General features: G+C 39.4%; 1 protein-coding gene across 5 annotated transcripts in view; it reads left to right on the top strand.

Annotated features, from left to right (window-relative positions):
• The window catches only part of LOC124776373 (deubiquitinase DESI2), a 123,397-nt gene that overhangs the window by 75,192 nt on the left and 34,348 nt on the right, over positions 1-13,857 (top strand). The gene's annotated exons all lie outside the window — the stretch shown is intronic.

Below are 13,857 nucleotides of genomic sequence, written 5' to 3'. Positions count from 1 at the left end.
CTTGTTACATGTGAATGAGTGTAGTCTATTGCATTTTACAGTGATTTTTGCTATACTGTCAGTCTGGTGGTCCCGTGTTTTACATTGGCACATCTTAAATCTGTTCCATTAGATTAGGCTTAAAACTGCTGAATATTCTCTCCATATTTTGTATTATGAATGAACACTTCCATTTCTTCTGTGATATTCATTCTTTAACTTTTTCTGAGTTTGTGCAAAATTTCAAGATTATTTTCAATTTTGAAAGGATGGTCTGTGTCTTTAATATATGTTGCTACCACTAATTTGTTACATTTATCCAGTTTGTTGCAGTCTGTATGGTTTTTAAATTGAGTTCTGAAATTTCTGCCTGTTTGGCCTATAGGGCAGTTTTATCTCGAATGAAACAGGTCAAGAGTGAACTATTGTAAAGTTTGCTGAAATATATATATGTTGAAGTTCCACGTGATACCTCTTCAAAACTACATTATTTTGGTTTTCTGATGATTTGTTAAAGTGTTACAGACCACTATAAATTGAAAAATTGTAATAAAGAAACAAAAAGTGATAGCAATCTGATTTTTTTAAAATAAACTGTGAACATTTTTGACTTATTGTGACTTTCAAAATTATGTTTTGAAAATAAAAATAGGATGCTAACTGTCTTGAGAAATGATAAAGTGGAAGTACTGCTAACTGTCAGCTTTGACATTAACACATGAAATTGTTAAACTGTCAAAATATTTGTACATAAATTGTTTTTAAATTATTTTCTCCAAAACCCCTCTTAAATGTTATGAAAATTTCATGGTATGTTAGTTGGTCATTGTACTCAAGGAATTTAACAATCAGAGTGGGCAGTACTTGTCTGTACAAAATTTGAGAATTTTTTTAGGTAGACCTAGCTCTACTTCAAAGATCAAAAAACCATGGACATTTTAAATTGACCACTGATTTTAAGTAAATGTCATGCAAAACTGGTATTTCTGAATCAAAATATTTATTTACAACATTATAAGTGGCAAAACAATTTATAATTATGTTTGAAAGCATATTATAACAAAAATGAGGTACATAGAATATTTATGCCACATTTTCTTTTTATGGTGTTATTCACAAATTATTATTGTCTTCTGTCATGTTTTTACTTCTTTGTGACTTTCCATGAAGTCTTCTCATTGACTTTGTATAGCCGAGCTGAATTTGCACACGGACAGTGAGAATCTGACAAGAGCAGTATTTGGAAATGAGAACTGCACACGGATCTTATGATGATGGCCATGTGAAAGCACTAGCAGGAGCATGAGGTGTTGTATCTTGCAGCTCATGAGAGACACTTATTATCTGTCTCACCCACCACTGATTTTCCTGCTCACAACAAAATAAATAGCTCACTACAAAGTCTTCTAATGTATACTGTGGTCTCTGCGTTGCACACACAATAACAGGATGCGTTTCATGGAGAACCATTCTTGCAATGTATGTGCCACTCTGGGATGCAATCCAGTAGTGACTTGATTGAATTCCTACCACAGGCTTCATAGCAGACCACTCTTCTCTCTTTTGTAAACAGAATTCCCTTAATTTACTTTCACTTAGAATTAAGACTCTCTTGTTTGTTATTAGTGTGGATATGGTGTGTACAACTCTAGTAGCATCTCTTACAGCATCAACAGTTTCATGCTAGAGATTAAATCTTGATGTCTACAGAGACCTATACCAATTTTTTTCTCTTAATTCCTGTACTACACAGTTGACCAAGCTCATAAAGCTGAAAGCAGTTCTTAAAATGAGATGCTGCACTATCAGTCACATACACATGCTAAGGAAATGCATTGCCTCTAGATACTTTGTTGTTGTTGTTGTTGTTGTTGTTCTTGTTGTTGTTGTCATTGTCGTCTTCAGTGCAGAGATTGGTTTGGTGCAGTTCTCCATGCTACTCTGTCCTGTGCAAGCTTCTTCATCTCCAAGTAACATCCTTTGGAATCTGCTTAGTTTATTCATCTCTTGGTCTCCCTCTACGATTTTTACTCTCCACATTGCCCTCCAATACTAAATTGATGATTCCTCGATGCCTCAGAACATGTCAAATCAACCAATCCATTCTTCTAGTTAAGTTGTGCTGCAAATTCCTCTTCTCCCCAATTCTATTCAGTACCTCCTCATTAGTTACGTGATTTACCTATCTAATCTTCACCATTCTTCTGTAGCACCACATTTCAAAAGCGTCTATTCTCTTCTTGTCTAAACTATACATCGTCCATGTTTCAGTTCCATACAAGGCTACACTCCATACAAATGCGTTCAGAAAAGACTTCCTGACACTTAAATCTGTACTTGATGTTAACAAATTTCTCTTCTTCATAAACACTTTCCTTGCCATTGTCAGACAACATTTTATATCCTCTCTACTTCGACCATCATCAGTCATTTTGCTCCCCAAATAGCAAAACTCATCTACTACTTTAAGTGTCTCATTTCCTAATCTAATTCCCCCAGCATCAGCTGATTTAATTCGACTACATTCCGTTATCCTCATTTTGCTTTTGTTGATGTTCATCTTATATCCTCCTTTCAAGACACTGCCCATTCTGTTCAACTGCTCTTCCCGGTCCTTTGCTGCCTCTGACAGAATTACGATGTCATCAGCAAACTTCAAGGTTTCTATTTCTTCTCCGTGGATTTTAGTTCCTACTCTGAATTTTTCATTTCTTTCCTTTACTGCTTGCTCAGTACACAGATTGAATAACATCGGAGTAAGTAAGTGGAAAAAATAACTTAAATTTTGTATTTTCATCATAAATTTGTAAGTTAAAGGATGCCCATAAGTGTGCTGGTGTCAAATAAATTTCAGCACACTAAGAGGGAGCTTTAATGCAAAACATCTGCCAGGTCTTCAGTGCTTTTGGTTTATTAGTTATATATATTTTTTTTTTCTTCTCTACTTTTTTAAGAGTTGTTTACAAAATATACATTTTTCAAAGGGCTGTACCATTTACAAAAATTAACATAAAATGAAAATATGTTACTACTTAACACTTATGATATAGAGGTCTAATATATATTTTTCCCAGAGAAATTCATGACCACAAGTTGACATGACCTGTATGATTTGAGATGAAATCACCCTATACAATATTTGTTGCATTGGCTGCAAGTAATTTTGTAAATGCCAAATGCATCAAGATCTGTATCTGGCAGTTTTATATAGTGAACAAACTTCATACTTTGGTTGTTGGTGCTGAATCTGATTTTTGCATGTGTTTTTGAAAAGCCTTGCTAATTTGTCAGACATTATACCAAAATATGGCAATCAATTTTCTATATTTATTTGCCTACTGTGATACTGTGAGTTGTGTATGTAGTTTGATCTTGTTCATTCAGTTCTTTTTTAGCTGTTGTGACATTGTATTAATGAGTGAAGGATCATATGCATAGTGTATTGTGGTACATTTTATGGTTTCTATTTCTTGTTGGAGTTCTATATATTGAAGTGGAAATTTACAGGCTCTGTATAGCATTAATCTGTGAGAAGATTTTTTGGGGGAAGCGGGATGCGTAGAGGAGTTCGGTATAATGGTGTGTGTAGGTTTTCTGTAAACACTGCATCCACACAGCCTGTGGTAATGACAATAAACAAACAACATCACAGCTCCACACTAGCAGAAGACACACTAGGCATCAATTTCTGGCCAACCACTGCCCCCCTCCCCCTCAGATGCCCCAACATCCTCTACAGCAGTGAACACTAAATTGCTTTAAGACAATTTATTTTTAAGTAACAATTTTCTTTGTGCATAAATGCCTAAAGGTGGGTAGAAGATGCTCGAAATGCGCATTATGTTAAATACAAAACAAATTAAAGTGACTGGTAGCAGAAAATACAAATAAATAATTATTCCACACACTCACAGTTCCCAAACGAAGCCAATATGGCCACAATTAATAATGAGGATAAATTATTTAGGCTTTGCTTTTTGTGAGATGCAGCAACTGATTTATCATGTGCATTTTCACCCCTTTTTCCAGCAAAATTTGAGCAAAATGTGAGAGGTGCATTAATTTATTTGGCTATGATGCCTTCAGTGTCGCAATATTTGGCTCGTAACAGTATATTAGATAACTTTGTAAGAAATGCATTTTTTAACCAAAGATGATATTTTTGATCCCCTTCTGTTCTTTAAAATCATCGGGTTTTTTCCTATCCCATAAAAGTTTTTTCAAACATGTATCCTATGATCACTAACTCAGCTGCTATATGTAATTATATGTGGCTGTGACTGGTTGTCTGACCATTTTATTGAGCTGATATTTGGAGCTCTAAATCTGAAGCTTTATGTGTACAATGAAAGCTTTATCAGTAGTAAAATGCACCACTGATAACTAATAATTTGCATTGTAATGACTCTTAGCCTCCAAAAGGAGACTGAATTATGCCATATATTCAAGTTGTTGTAATGGCTAGAAAATCATAGTTACTGTCACAGTTAAGCATAATTAGCTGTTACACTCTGAGTCCAGTTATGTTTATTTGTAATGGGTAGCAAATTAGAAAGTGGACACAGCTGCAGTTCTTCAGCTGTCTGTTCCTGTATTAGACAATGTAGTATCCACATATGATAATTTTCCTGATACCCTCCTGTGTATATTCTTGTAGATATCTGTTAGTCCAATTTCAGGATTACAGTGAATAGTGTTAATTTTATGGAAGCTCACTGTTTATGGTCTGAATTTGAAGAGTACTTTATTTGGCAAGTTGTTCATCAAACTTCTGAAAACTCATCAGGTGCCTGTGTGAAAAGCAACTGCTAACAGCTTGAGTAATTTGCTTAAGTTCTGTACTACAGTATTATCAAAGAATAATCTTACATAGAGGACCTCTCCATTTATTAAGAGAAAGAAATCACAGTTTTTTTCTATAAAAAGTCTTTCTGTATCTGGGGAAACTGTTTAAGAAGACAAATTGCCCAGAATTACTAAAAATTGTGTGCTATCAGGTAATGTAAGGTACATAAACATGTTGTAAAGAAAAAGGCATGGTAGTCTCTGCTAAACAGTGTGAGAATTATGTCACATCGATCATTATCTAGTAATGAGGCAGTATGCAGCAATCTTGTTGTACATACGTGAAAAGATTCTATAGGATAAATTTTAAATCGTGTATAGATTGCCTTTGGGTAATTGATAGGTGATGGTATGATTGATCCAAGAAATTTCACAAGACACATTATTTGTTGGATGATGAACTGAGGACTGTATTTCCTTCAGTGGACCAGTTGGACAAAACTGAGGCAGGTGTCCAGGATCTTCTTCTGCAGTATCATTTGATTTATTGAATGATAGCAGAGGAGGTGCACGTTCTTAAAACTGTTTTTCAAGTGAGTGCAAAATGTCACAATCTTTTTTCTGATGATCATCATCAATGGTGATGAAATATGGTGCTTACATTATGATCCATTCACAAAATACCAAACCAATGAATGTATGAGCTTGAACAAATAATCCGAAAATGTGAGGGCTGTGCAGTTGAAGATGAAAACTACGTTCATTTTATTTTCTAACTGTATCAGTATCATCCACAGACTCACATTCAGTGGACAAACTGTTACTGGAAAGTGCAGCAAAACGGTGTTGGATCACAACTACAAAAGTCAGTCACATGCGACCTAATTTTTTGTGTAATGAGGAGTGGTTTCTGCAGATGTTGGCATGTGCCTCAATGATTGCCAGCCAATTTTTCTACCAAACACTAGGTGGCACCCTGCCCCCTTCTATACACTCACTCAGTTTGAATCACTGGATATTTTTCTTTTTATAAAAGTGAAAGGACTTGCGAACAGTAGTGATAAACAGTGATGCAGGTCTTGTACAAATGAATAAATTCGTGTATTCACAAAGAGAAAGTGATCTGGCTAGTGCTAATCTTCAGGAGTCACAACTCCCATTTCTCCATTAGAAACGTGCAGTAATTGATAGGAAGCTATCAGTGAGAAATTCTGAAACTTTACCTAAGTAAGTTGTATCTCTGAAAGAGTACATTATTGAGGCACTGGAAGCCTTTTTTGCTCTGGGTAATGAGGAGGGTATTCTGATAGTCTTTGGAAATTAGAGCTATATTGGTCAGAGGGTGGGGAGGAGGATGCAGCTCATATTGTTAATGGATGTTGGTTATGTATAAACTTGAAATAATAAAATTTTCTATACACCAACTTATATATTTTGGCAAGCTTTTGGAGCTCGTTCTTCAGGCAGAAGGGTTGAAGGGAAAGAAGGACTGAAGAGACATAGGAAAAGGTGTAGATTTTGGGGAAAGTCACCCAGAACTGTGGGTTATGGGAGACTTACCGCATGGGATGAGAAGGAAAGAAGTGTGTGTTCTGCCGCTGCTTGGTGAGTAGATTTTTTAATCTATCCAATTAAATTATTTTGTCAAAAATTGGTTGCTTTCATTGTTATAACATGTATATGTTGCACTAACTTTCCTGGCAGACTGTGCTCGACACATACACAGAAACAGGGTGGTGTTTTCTTTCCCCTCCAAGAAGAGAAAGAAATCACATGGGACCATCTGATGCCCAAAGTAGATTTGGGAATGTCTGAATTTAGGACTAATCAGAATAGTTATATTTTGGAAATGTGAGCAGATGCGTGATTGCAGTGGGAAAGATGTTTGGGAGATATGTTTCAGGCTGCTTTTCTTACTCAAGGAATTTACAACAACATACTTGGGCATACTAGCTCATGGATACTCTCTCCTTCATATATGACTGACACGTGCACGATTAGTCTGTCCATAATCCATGCTCTCTTCATGTCTATTAGACAAAATTCATCAGGGAAGTTCCTTGCACTGTACTGCTACTGCCTCTAGGTGAAATTGGTAGAGAGACTTGCTTTGTCATTAGCTGTAATACACTGAGGTGACCGAAGTCATGGGATAGCGATATGCAAATATATGGATGGAGGTAGTATTGCGTACACAAGGTATTAAAAAGGTGGTGCATTGGTGGAGCTATCTTTTGTATTCAGGTTTTTCATGTAAAAATGTATCCACCATGATTATGGCTGCACAACAGGAATTAACAGTTGTAGCTAGAAGCATGGGACATTCCATTTCAGGATCACCAAGGAATTCAATATCCAAGTGTCAAAGACTGCACCGAGAATATCAAATTTCGGGCATTACCTCTCACCATGGACAACATAGTGGCTGACAGCCTTCACTTGAAACCAATAGAAGCGGCATTTGTGTAGAGTTTTCAGTACTAACACACAAGCAACACTGCATGAAATAACTGCAGGAAGCAATGTGGGAAGTATGATGAATGTGTCTTTTAGGACAGTGTGGCAAAATTTGACATTAATGGGCTATGGCCCGAGACGACTGATGCGAATGCCTTTTCTAATAGCACAAAATTGCCTGTGATGCATCTCCTGGGCTCGTGACCGTATCAGTTGGACACTAAATGACTAGAAAACTGTGGCCTTGACAGATGAGTCCTGATTTCAGTCGGGAGTTTGGCGCTGACCTCATGAAGCCATGGACCCAAGTTGTCACCAAGGCACTTTGCATGCTAGTGGTGGCTGCATAATGGTGTGGACTGTGTTCACATGAAATGTACTGGGTCAGAGGTCCAACTGAATTAGTCATTGACTGTAAATGGTTATGTTTGGAGACAATTTGTAGCCATTCATGGATTTCATGTTCCCTGACCCTGACAACAATGGAATTTTTCTGGATGACTGTGACATGTCACCGGGCTGCAGTTATTCACGATAGGTTTGAAGAACATTCTCGACAGCTAGAGCAAACAATTTGGCCAACCAGATTGCCGACATGAATTGCATTGAACATTTATGTAACATAGTCAAGATGTCAGTTTGTGCACAAAATCCTGCACTGGCAGCACTTTCACGGTTATGGTCGGCTGTAGAGGCAGCATGGCTCAGTAATTCTTCAGGGGATTTCCAACAGCTTGTTGAGTATGCTGTGTTGAGATTCAGCACTGCCCAAATAAAATGATGCCCAATATGGTGTTAGGAGGCATCCTGTGACTTTTGTCACCTCAGTTTATTGATTACTTTTGTTCTGGCTTGCTATAATTGAACCTATCAAGTGTTCTTTGGACATAACTGCAATTGTTCAGCCATCTGTTCCTATATCAGACAGTGTAGTGTCCACATGATGGAATCTTCATGTGGACAATTCATGATGTGAAGACTCTTGTACACTTCTGGCCATTAAAATTGCTACACCAAGAAGAAATGCAGATGATAAACAGGTATTCATTGAACAAATATATTATACTAGAACTGACGTGATTACATTTTCACGCAATTTGGGTGCATAGACCCAGAACAACCACCTCTGGCCTTGATACGCCTGGGCATTGAGTCAAACAGAGCTTAGATGGCGTGTGCAGGTACAGCTGCCCATGCAGCTTCAATACGATACCACAGTTCATCAAGAGTAGTAACTGGCGTATTGTGACAAGCCAGTTGCTCGGCCACCATTGACCAGACGTTTTCAATTGGTGAGAGATCTGGAGAATGTGCTGGCCAGGGCAGCAGTGGAACATTTTCTGTATCCAGAAAGGCCCGTACAGGACCTGCAACATGCAGTGTTGCATTATCCTGCTGAAATGTAGGGTTTTGCAGGGATCGAATGAAGGGTAGAGCCATGGATCGTAACACATCTGAAATGTAACGTCCACTGTTCAAAGTGCCATCATTGCGAACAAGAGGTGATGGAGACGTGTAACCAATGGCACCCCCATACGATCACGCCGGGTGATACACCAGTATGGCGATGACAAATACACGCTTCCAATGTGCGTTCACCGCGGTGTCATGCGACCATCATGATGCTGTAAACAGAACGTGGATTCATCCGAAAAAGTTACGTTTTGCCATTCGTGCGCCCAGGTTCGTCGTTGAGTACACCATCGCATGCGCTCCTGTCTGTGATGCAGCGTCAAGGGTAACCGCAGCCGTGTTCTCCGAGCTTATAGTCCGTGCTGCTGCAAACGTTGTCGAACTGTTCGTGCAGATGGTTGATGTCTTGCAAACGTCCCCATCTGTTGACTCAGGAATCGAGACGTGGCTGCACAATCAATTACAGCGATGCGGATAAGATGCCAGTCATCTTGACTGCTAGTGATACGAGGCTGTTGGGATCCAGCACGGTGTTCCGTATTACCCTCCTGAACCCACCGATTCCATATTCTGCTAACTGTCATTGGATCTCAACCAACGCGAGCAGCAATGTCGCGATACGATAAACCGCAATCGCGATGGGCTACAATCCGACCTTTATCAAAGTCAGAAACGTGATGGTACGCATTTCTCCTCCTTACACGAGGCATCACAACAACGTTTCACCAGGCAATGCCGGTCAACTGCTGTTTGTGTATGAGAAATCGGTTGGAAACTTTCCTCATGCCAGCACATTGTAGGTGTCGCCACCGGCACCAACCTTGTGTGAATGCTCTGAAAAGCTAATCATTTGCATATCACAGCATCTTCTTTCTGTCATCTTCATGGTGTAGCAATTTTAATGGCCAGTAGTGTATATATTCTTGCAGATACCCACCAACCCAATTTCAAGAGTGCAGTGAACATGCCTTTATGTTTTATGTTCACTGAACATTAGTAGCAGTCCTTGTTGTCAGTAATTCATTAATTTTATGGAAGCTCACTGTGTACATCTGAATTTGCAGAGTACATGCTTGGCCTGTGTGTTACAGGAGCTATATATTTGTTTTCTTTCTTTCTTTCCATTCCTTTTTATTTTTTCAAAAAAATATATTTTGTAAAGCACTGACATCTCTTGAATAAGGTTTTGAATAAAACATCACTCTTACTTGTCTTGTTATATTTAGCAAGAGATATGTCCCATTTCTTTCTCTAAGAGTTTGATTAACTTTTAATTAGATTTTTTGAATTACTGTGTACAGGCACTCAAAAATTTACCCAGCAGTTTTTTGCACATCATAGTACAAACCCACACTTTTAACATTTAATGATCTGAAAACTGAGATTTGACTGTTATCTGAATCCTACATAGCAACATATGTCATCACTGTCAACAGTAAATTAAGAGTAGTAAAGTTGCTACTCACCGTATAGCGGAGATGCTGAGTCGCAATAGGCACAATAAAAAAATTCACACAATTAAAGCTTTCGGCCATTAAGGCCTTTGTCAGCAGTGGACACACACACACACACACACACACACACACACACACACAACTTGCACACTTACCTTCAGTCTCATAGAGCTGAGACCACACTGCAAACAGCAGCACTAGTGCATGATGGGAGTGGCGACTGGGTAGGGGTAAGGAGGAGGCTGGGGCGGGGATGGGGAGGGATAGTATGGTGGGAGTGGCGGACAGTCAAGTGTTATAGTTTAGACGGAGTGCAGGAGAGAAGATGCGGAGGGGGGAGGGGGTGAGTAGCGGAAAGGAGAGAAATAAAAGAAATTAAAAGACTGGGTGTGGCGGTGAAATGACAGCAGTGTAGTGCTGGAAGGGGAACACGGAGGGGTCTGGATGGGTGAGAACAGTGACTAACGAAGGTTGAGGCCAGGAGGGTTAGGGAACGTAGGATGTATTGCAGGTAAAGTTCCCACCTCCGCAATTCAGAAAAGCTGGTGTTGGTGGGAAGGATCCATTCTTGTTAGCATTTCATCCTTGATTTTCCATTGTTTGTAAATTAAGAGTAAATTTATTTTGTTCATATTGCATCAATTATCTGTTTTCGTTATCATAATGCATCTACCAGTGCTTAGCATGTCACTGTGTGTCAAATTGTACTTTATCAACATTAGTTAAGACATGCATTCATGTGACAGTGACACTTTGGAAAAAAAAATAAAGTCCTGAATAACTAAAAACTTAATGAAATCCCATTGTAACAGTAGTTTATCAGAAACAGTTTCACTGAACATGTCATCAAAAGTGATAATTTATTCAGTGGAAAATCCTGGTGGAATAACAACAAAATGGAAAAAAAAAAAAAATCTGCTAACCAAACATCGGCAGAACTTTCACATAAAAGGTTATAATTAGGCAAGCTTTTGGAGCCAGTGGCTCTCTATTGAGGCAGAAGGATTGAAGGGGAACAAAGAGGGGTGAAGAAAAAGGACTGGAGAGGTCTAGGAAAAGGGGTAGATTTCGGAAAATTTACTCAGAACCACAGGTCTGCGGAGGCTTAAGGTATGGGATGAGAAGGAGAAACTGATTGTTGGGAACTGCATCGGGCAAGATTTGAAAACCTGAGAGCTTAAAGATGGAAGACAAGATAATATGCAAGACAGAGATTACTGCGAAAACATCATGTATGAGTTAATAAGAGTGAAAAGCTAAGTGCATTCTACATAACAGAGGTGGAAGGGGGATGCCAAAAAATAGACAGTTAAGAAAATGAAAGCTGTAGAAAACTAAAATGGAGTAAAGAACCGTTAGTTACTGTGAAGAAATGCTGAGACGGAAGAAATTACCATAAATTAAGGCCAGGTGCATGGCAAGACCCAAGGACATGTTGTAGTGCTAGTTCCCACCTGTGGCGTTCTGAGCAACTGGTGTATGGGAGAAAAAGCCAGATGACTTGTGTGGTGAAACAGACACTGATGTCATGATTGTCGTGTTGTAGAGCATGCTCTGCAACAGGATATTGTGTGTTACCAGTATACACCCTCTGCCTATGCCCATCCACCCTAACTGATAATTTGGTGGTAGTTATGCCAATGTAAAAGCCCGAACATTGTTTACATAACAGCTGGTATATGACATGTCATTTCAAAGATGTTTCTTGCTTTGACAGTATATGTTCTGCCTGTTACAGAGCTGGTGTAGGTGGTGGTAGGAGGGTGCATAGGGCAAGTCTTGCAGTGGGGGTTATCACAGGTGTAGGACCCATTGGATAGGGAGATTGGTGCAGAAGGGGCATAGAGTCTGACAAGAATATTGCGGAGATTGGGAGGGCAACTATTCTAGGTGTGGTGGGCAGTATCTCAGACAAAATGGATCTCTTTTCAGGTCAGCCTAGTTCAAAAGCAGATTTTCCAGGCCACCACATCCAATCCTGGTACTGCTGATACCTCGAAAAGACAACTTCAGAGCACTCCACCGGTCACTCAGTATTATCCTCATGTGGACTGTATTAATCACCTACCTCGACAAGGCCATTTCTTCCTAAAACTATGCGCTGAAATGAGATCTAGTCTGTCGAGATTTTTCTCACCACACCTAGAATAGTTTTTCTTTGCCCTCCCAAAGTCCACAATATTCTTGTCGGACACTATGCCCCTTCAGCACCCGTCTCCCTACCCTGTAGCTCCTACCCCTATGACCGTCCCAGCTGCAAGATTTGCCCTCTTCAACTTCCTACCACCACCAACACCAGCCCTGTAACTGGCAAATAGTATACTATCAAAGGGAGAGCCACATGTGAAATGACACGTCATATACCTGCTGTTATGTAAACACTGTTCAGCCTTTTGCATTGGATGACTACCACCAAATTATCACTTAGGATGACTGGGCATAGGCAGAGGGTGTATACTGGCAACACAGTTGCAGAGCATGCTCTACAACATGACAGCCGTGACCTCGATGCCTGTTTCACCACATGTGCCATATGGATTCTTCCCACAGACACCAGTTTCTCAGAACACTGCAGGTGGGAACTACCGCTACAAAACGTCCTTGGTTCTCACCACCCACCTGGCTTTAATTTATGTTAATTTCTTCCGCCTCGGCATCTCTTCGTAGTAACTACTACTTTCTTCACTCTGTTTTAGTTTTCTACAGCTCTCATTTTCTTACCTGTTTATTTTTCGTCATCACCCTCACACATGTGTTATCTCTCATTTTCTTACCTGGCTATTTTTCGTCACCACCCTCTTACCTATGTTACGTGCAATGCGCTTAGCTTTTCACACTTATTAACTCATACACAGTGTTTTAGAAATGATTTCTGTCTTGCATATTACCCTGTCTTCCTTCTTTAAGCTCTCAGGTTTTCAAATCTTGTCCGGTGCAGTCCCCAACAATCAGTCTTTTCCCTTCTTATTCCGTCCGGTAAGTCTCCCCTCATCCGCAGTTCTGGGTGACTTTCCCAAAATCCACGCCTTTTCCTAGACCTCTCCAGTCCTTTTCCTTCAACCATCTAACTTCCCCTTCAACCCTTCTGCTTGAAGAAGGAACCACTGGCTCTATAATCTTGCCTGATTTTTTTTTTTGTTGTCTTCAGTCCTGAGACTGGTTGGATGCAGCTCTCCATGCTACCCTATCCTGTGCAAGCTTCTTCATCTCCCAGTACCTACTGCAACCTACATCCTTCTGAATCTGCTTAGTGTATTCAACTCTTGGTCTCCCTCTATGATTTTTACCCTCCACGCTGCCCTCCAATACTAAATTGGTGATCCCTTGATGCCTCAGAACATGTCCTACCAACCGATCCCTTCTTCTGTTCAAGTTGTGCCACAAACTTCTCTTCCCCCCAATCCTATTCAATACTTCCTCATTAGTTATGTGATCTACCCATCTCTTCTTCAGCATTCTTCTGTAGCACCACATTTTGAAAGCTTCTATTCTCTTTTTGTCCAAACTATTTATCATCTATGTTTCACTTCCATACATGGCTACACTCCATACAAATACTTTCAGTAATGACTTCCTGACACTTAAATCTATACTCGATGTTAACAAATTTCTCTTCTTCAGAAACGTTTTCCTTGCCATTGCCAGTCTACATTTTATATCCTCTCTACTTCGACCATCATCAGTTATTTTGCTCCCCAAATAGCAAAACTCCTTTACTACTTTTAAGTGTCTCATTTCCTAATCTAATTCCCTCAGCATCACCCGACTT

Source organism: Schistocerca piceifrons, chromosome 2, assembly GCF_021461385.2.
Source record: "Schistocerca piceifrons isolate TAMUIC-IGC-003096 chromosome 2, iqSchPice1.1, whole genome shotgun sequence".
In the NCBI taxonomy this organism is placed as follows: Eukaryota; Metazoa; Arthropoda; class Insecta; order Orthoptera; family Acrididae; genus Schistocerca; species Schistocerca piceifrons.
This window is presented reverse-complemented; position numbering and strand designations above follow the sequence as displayed.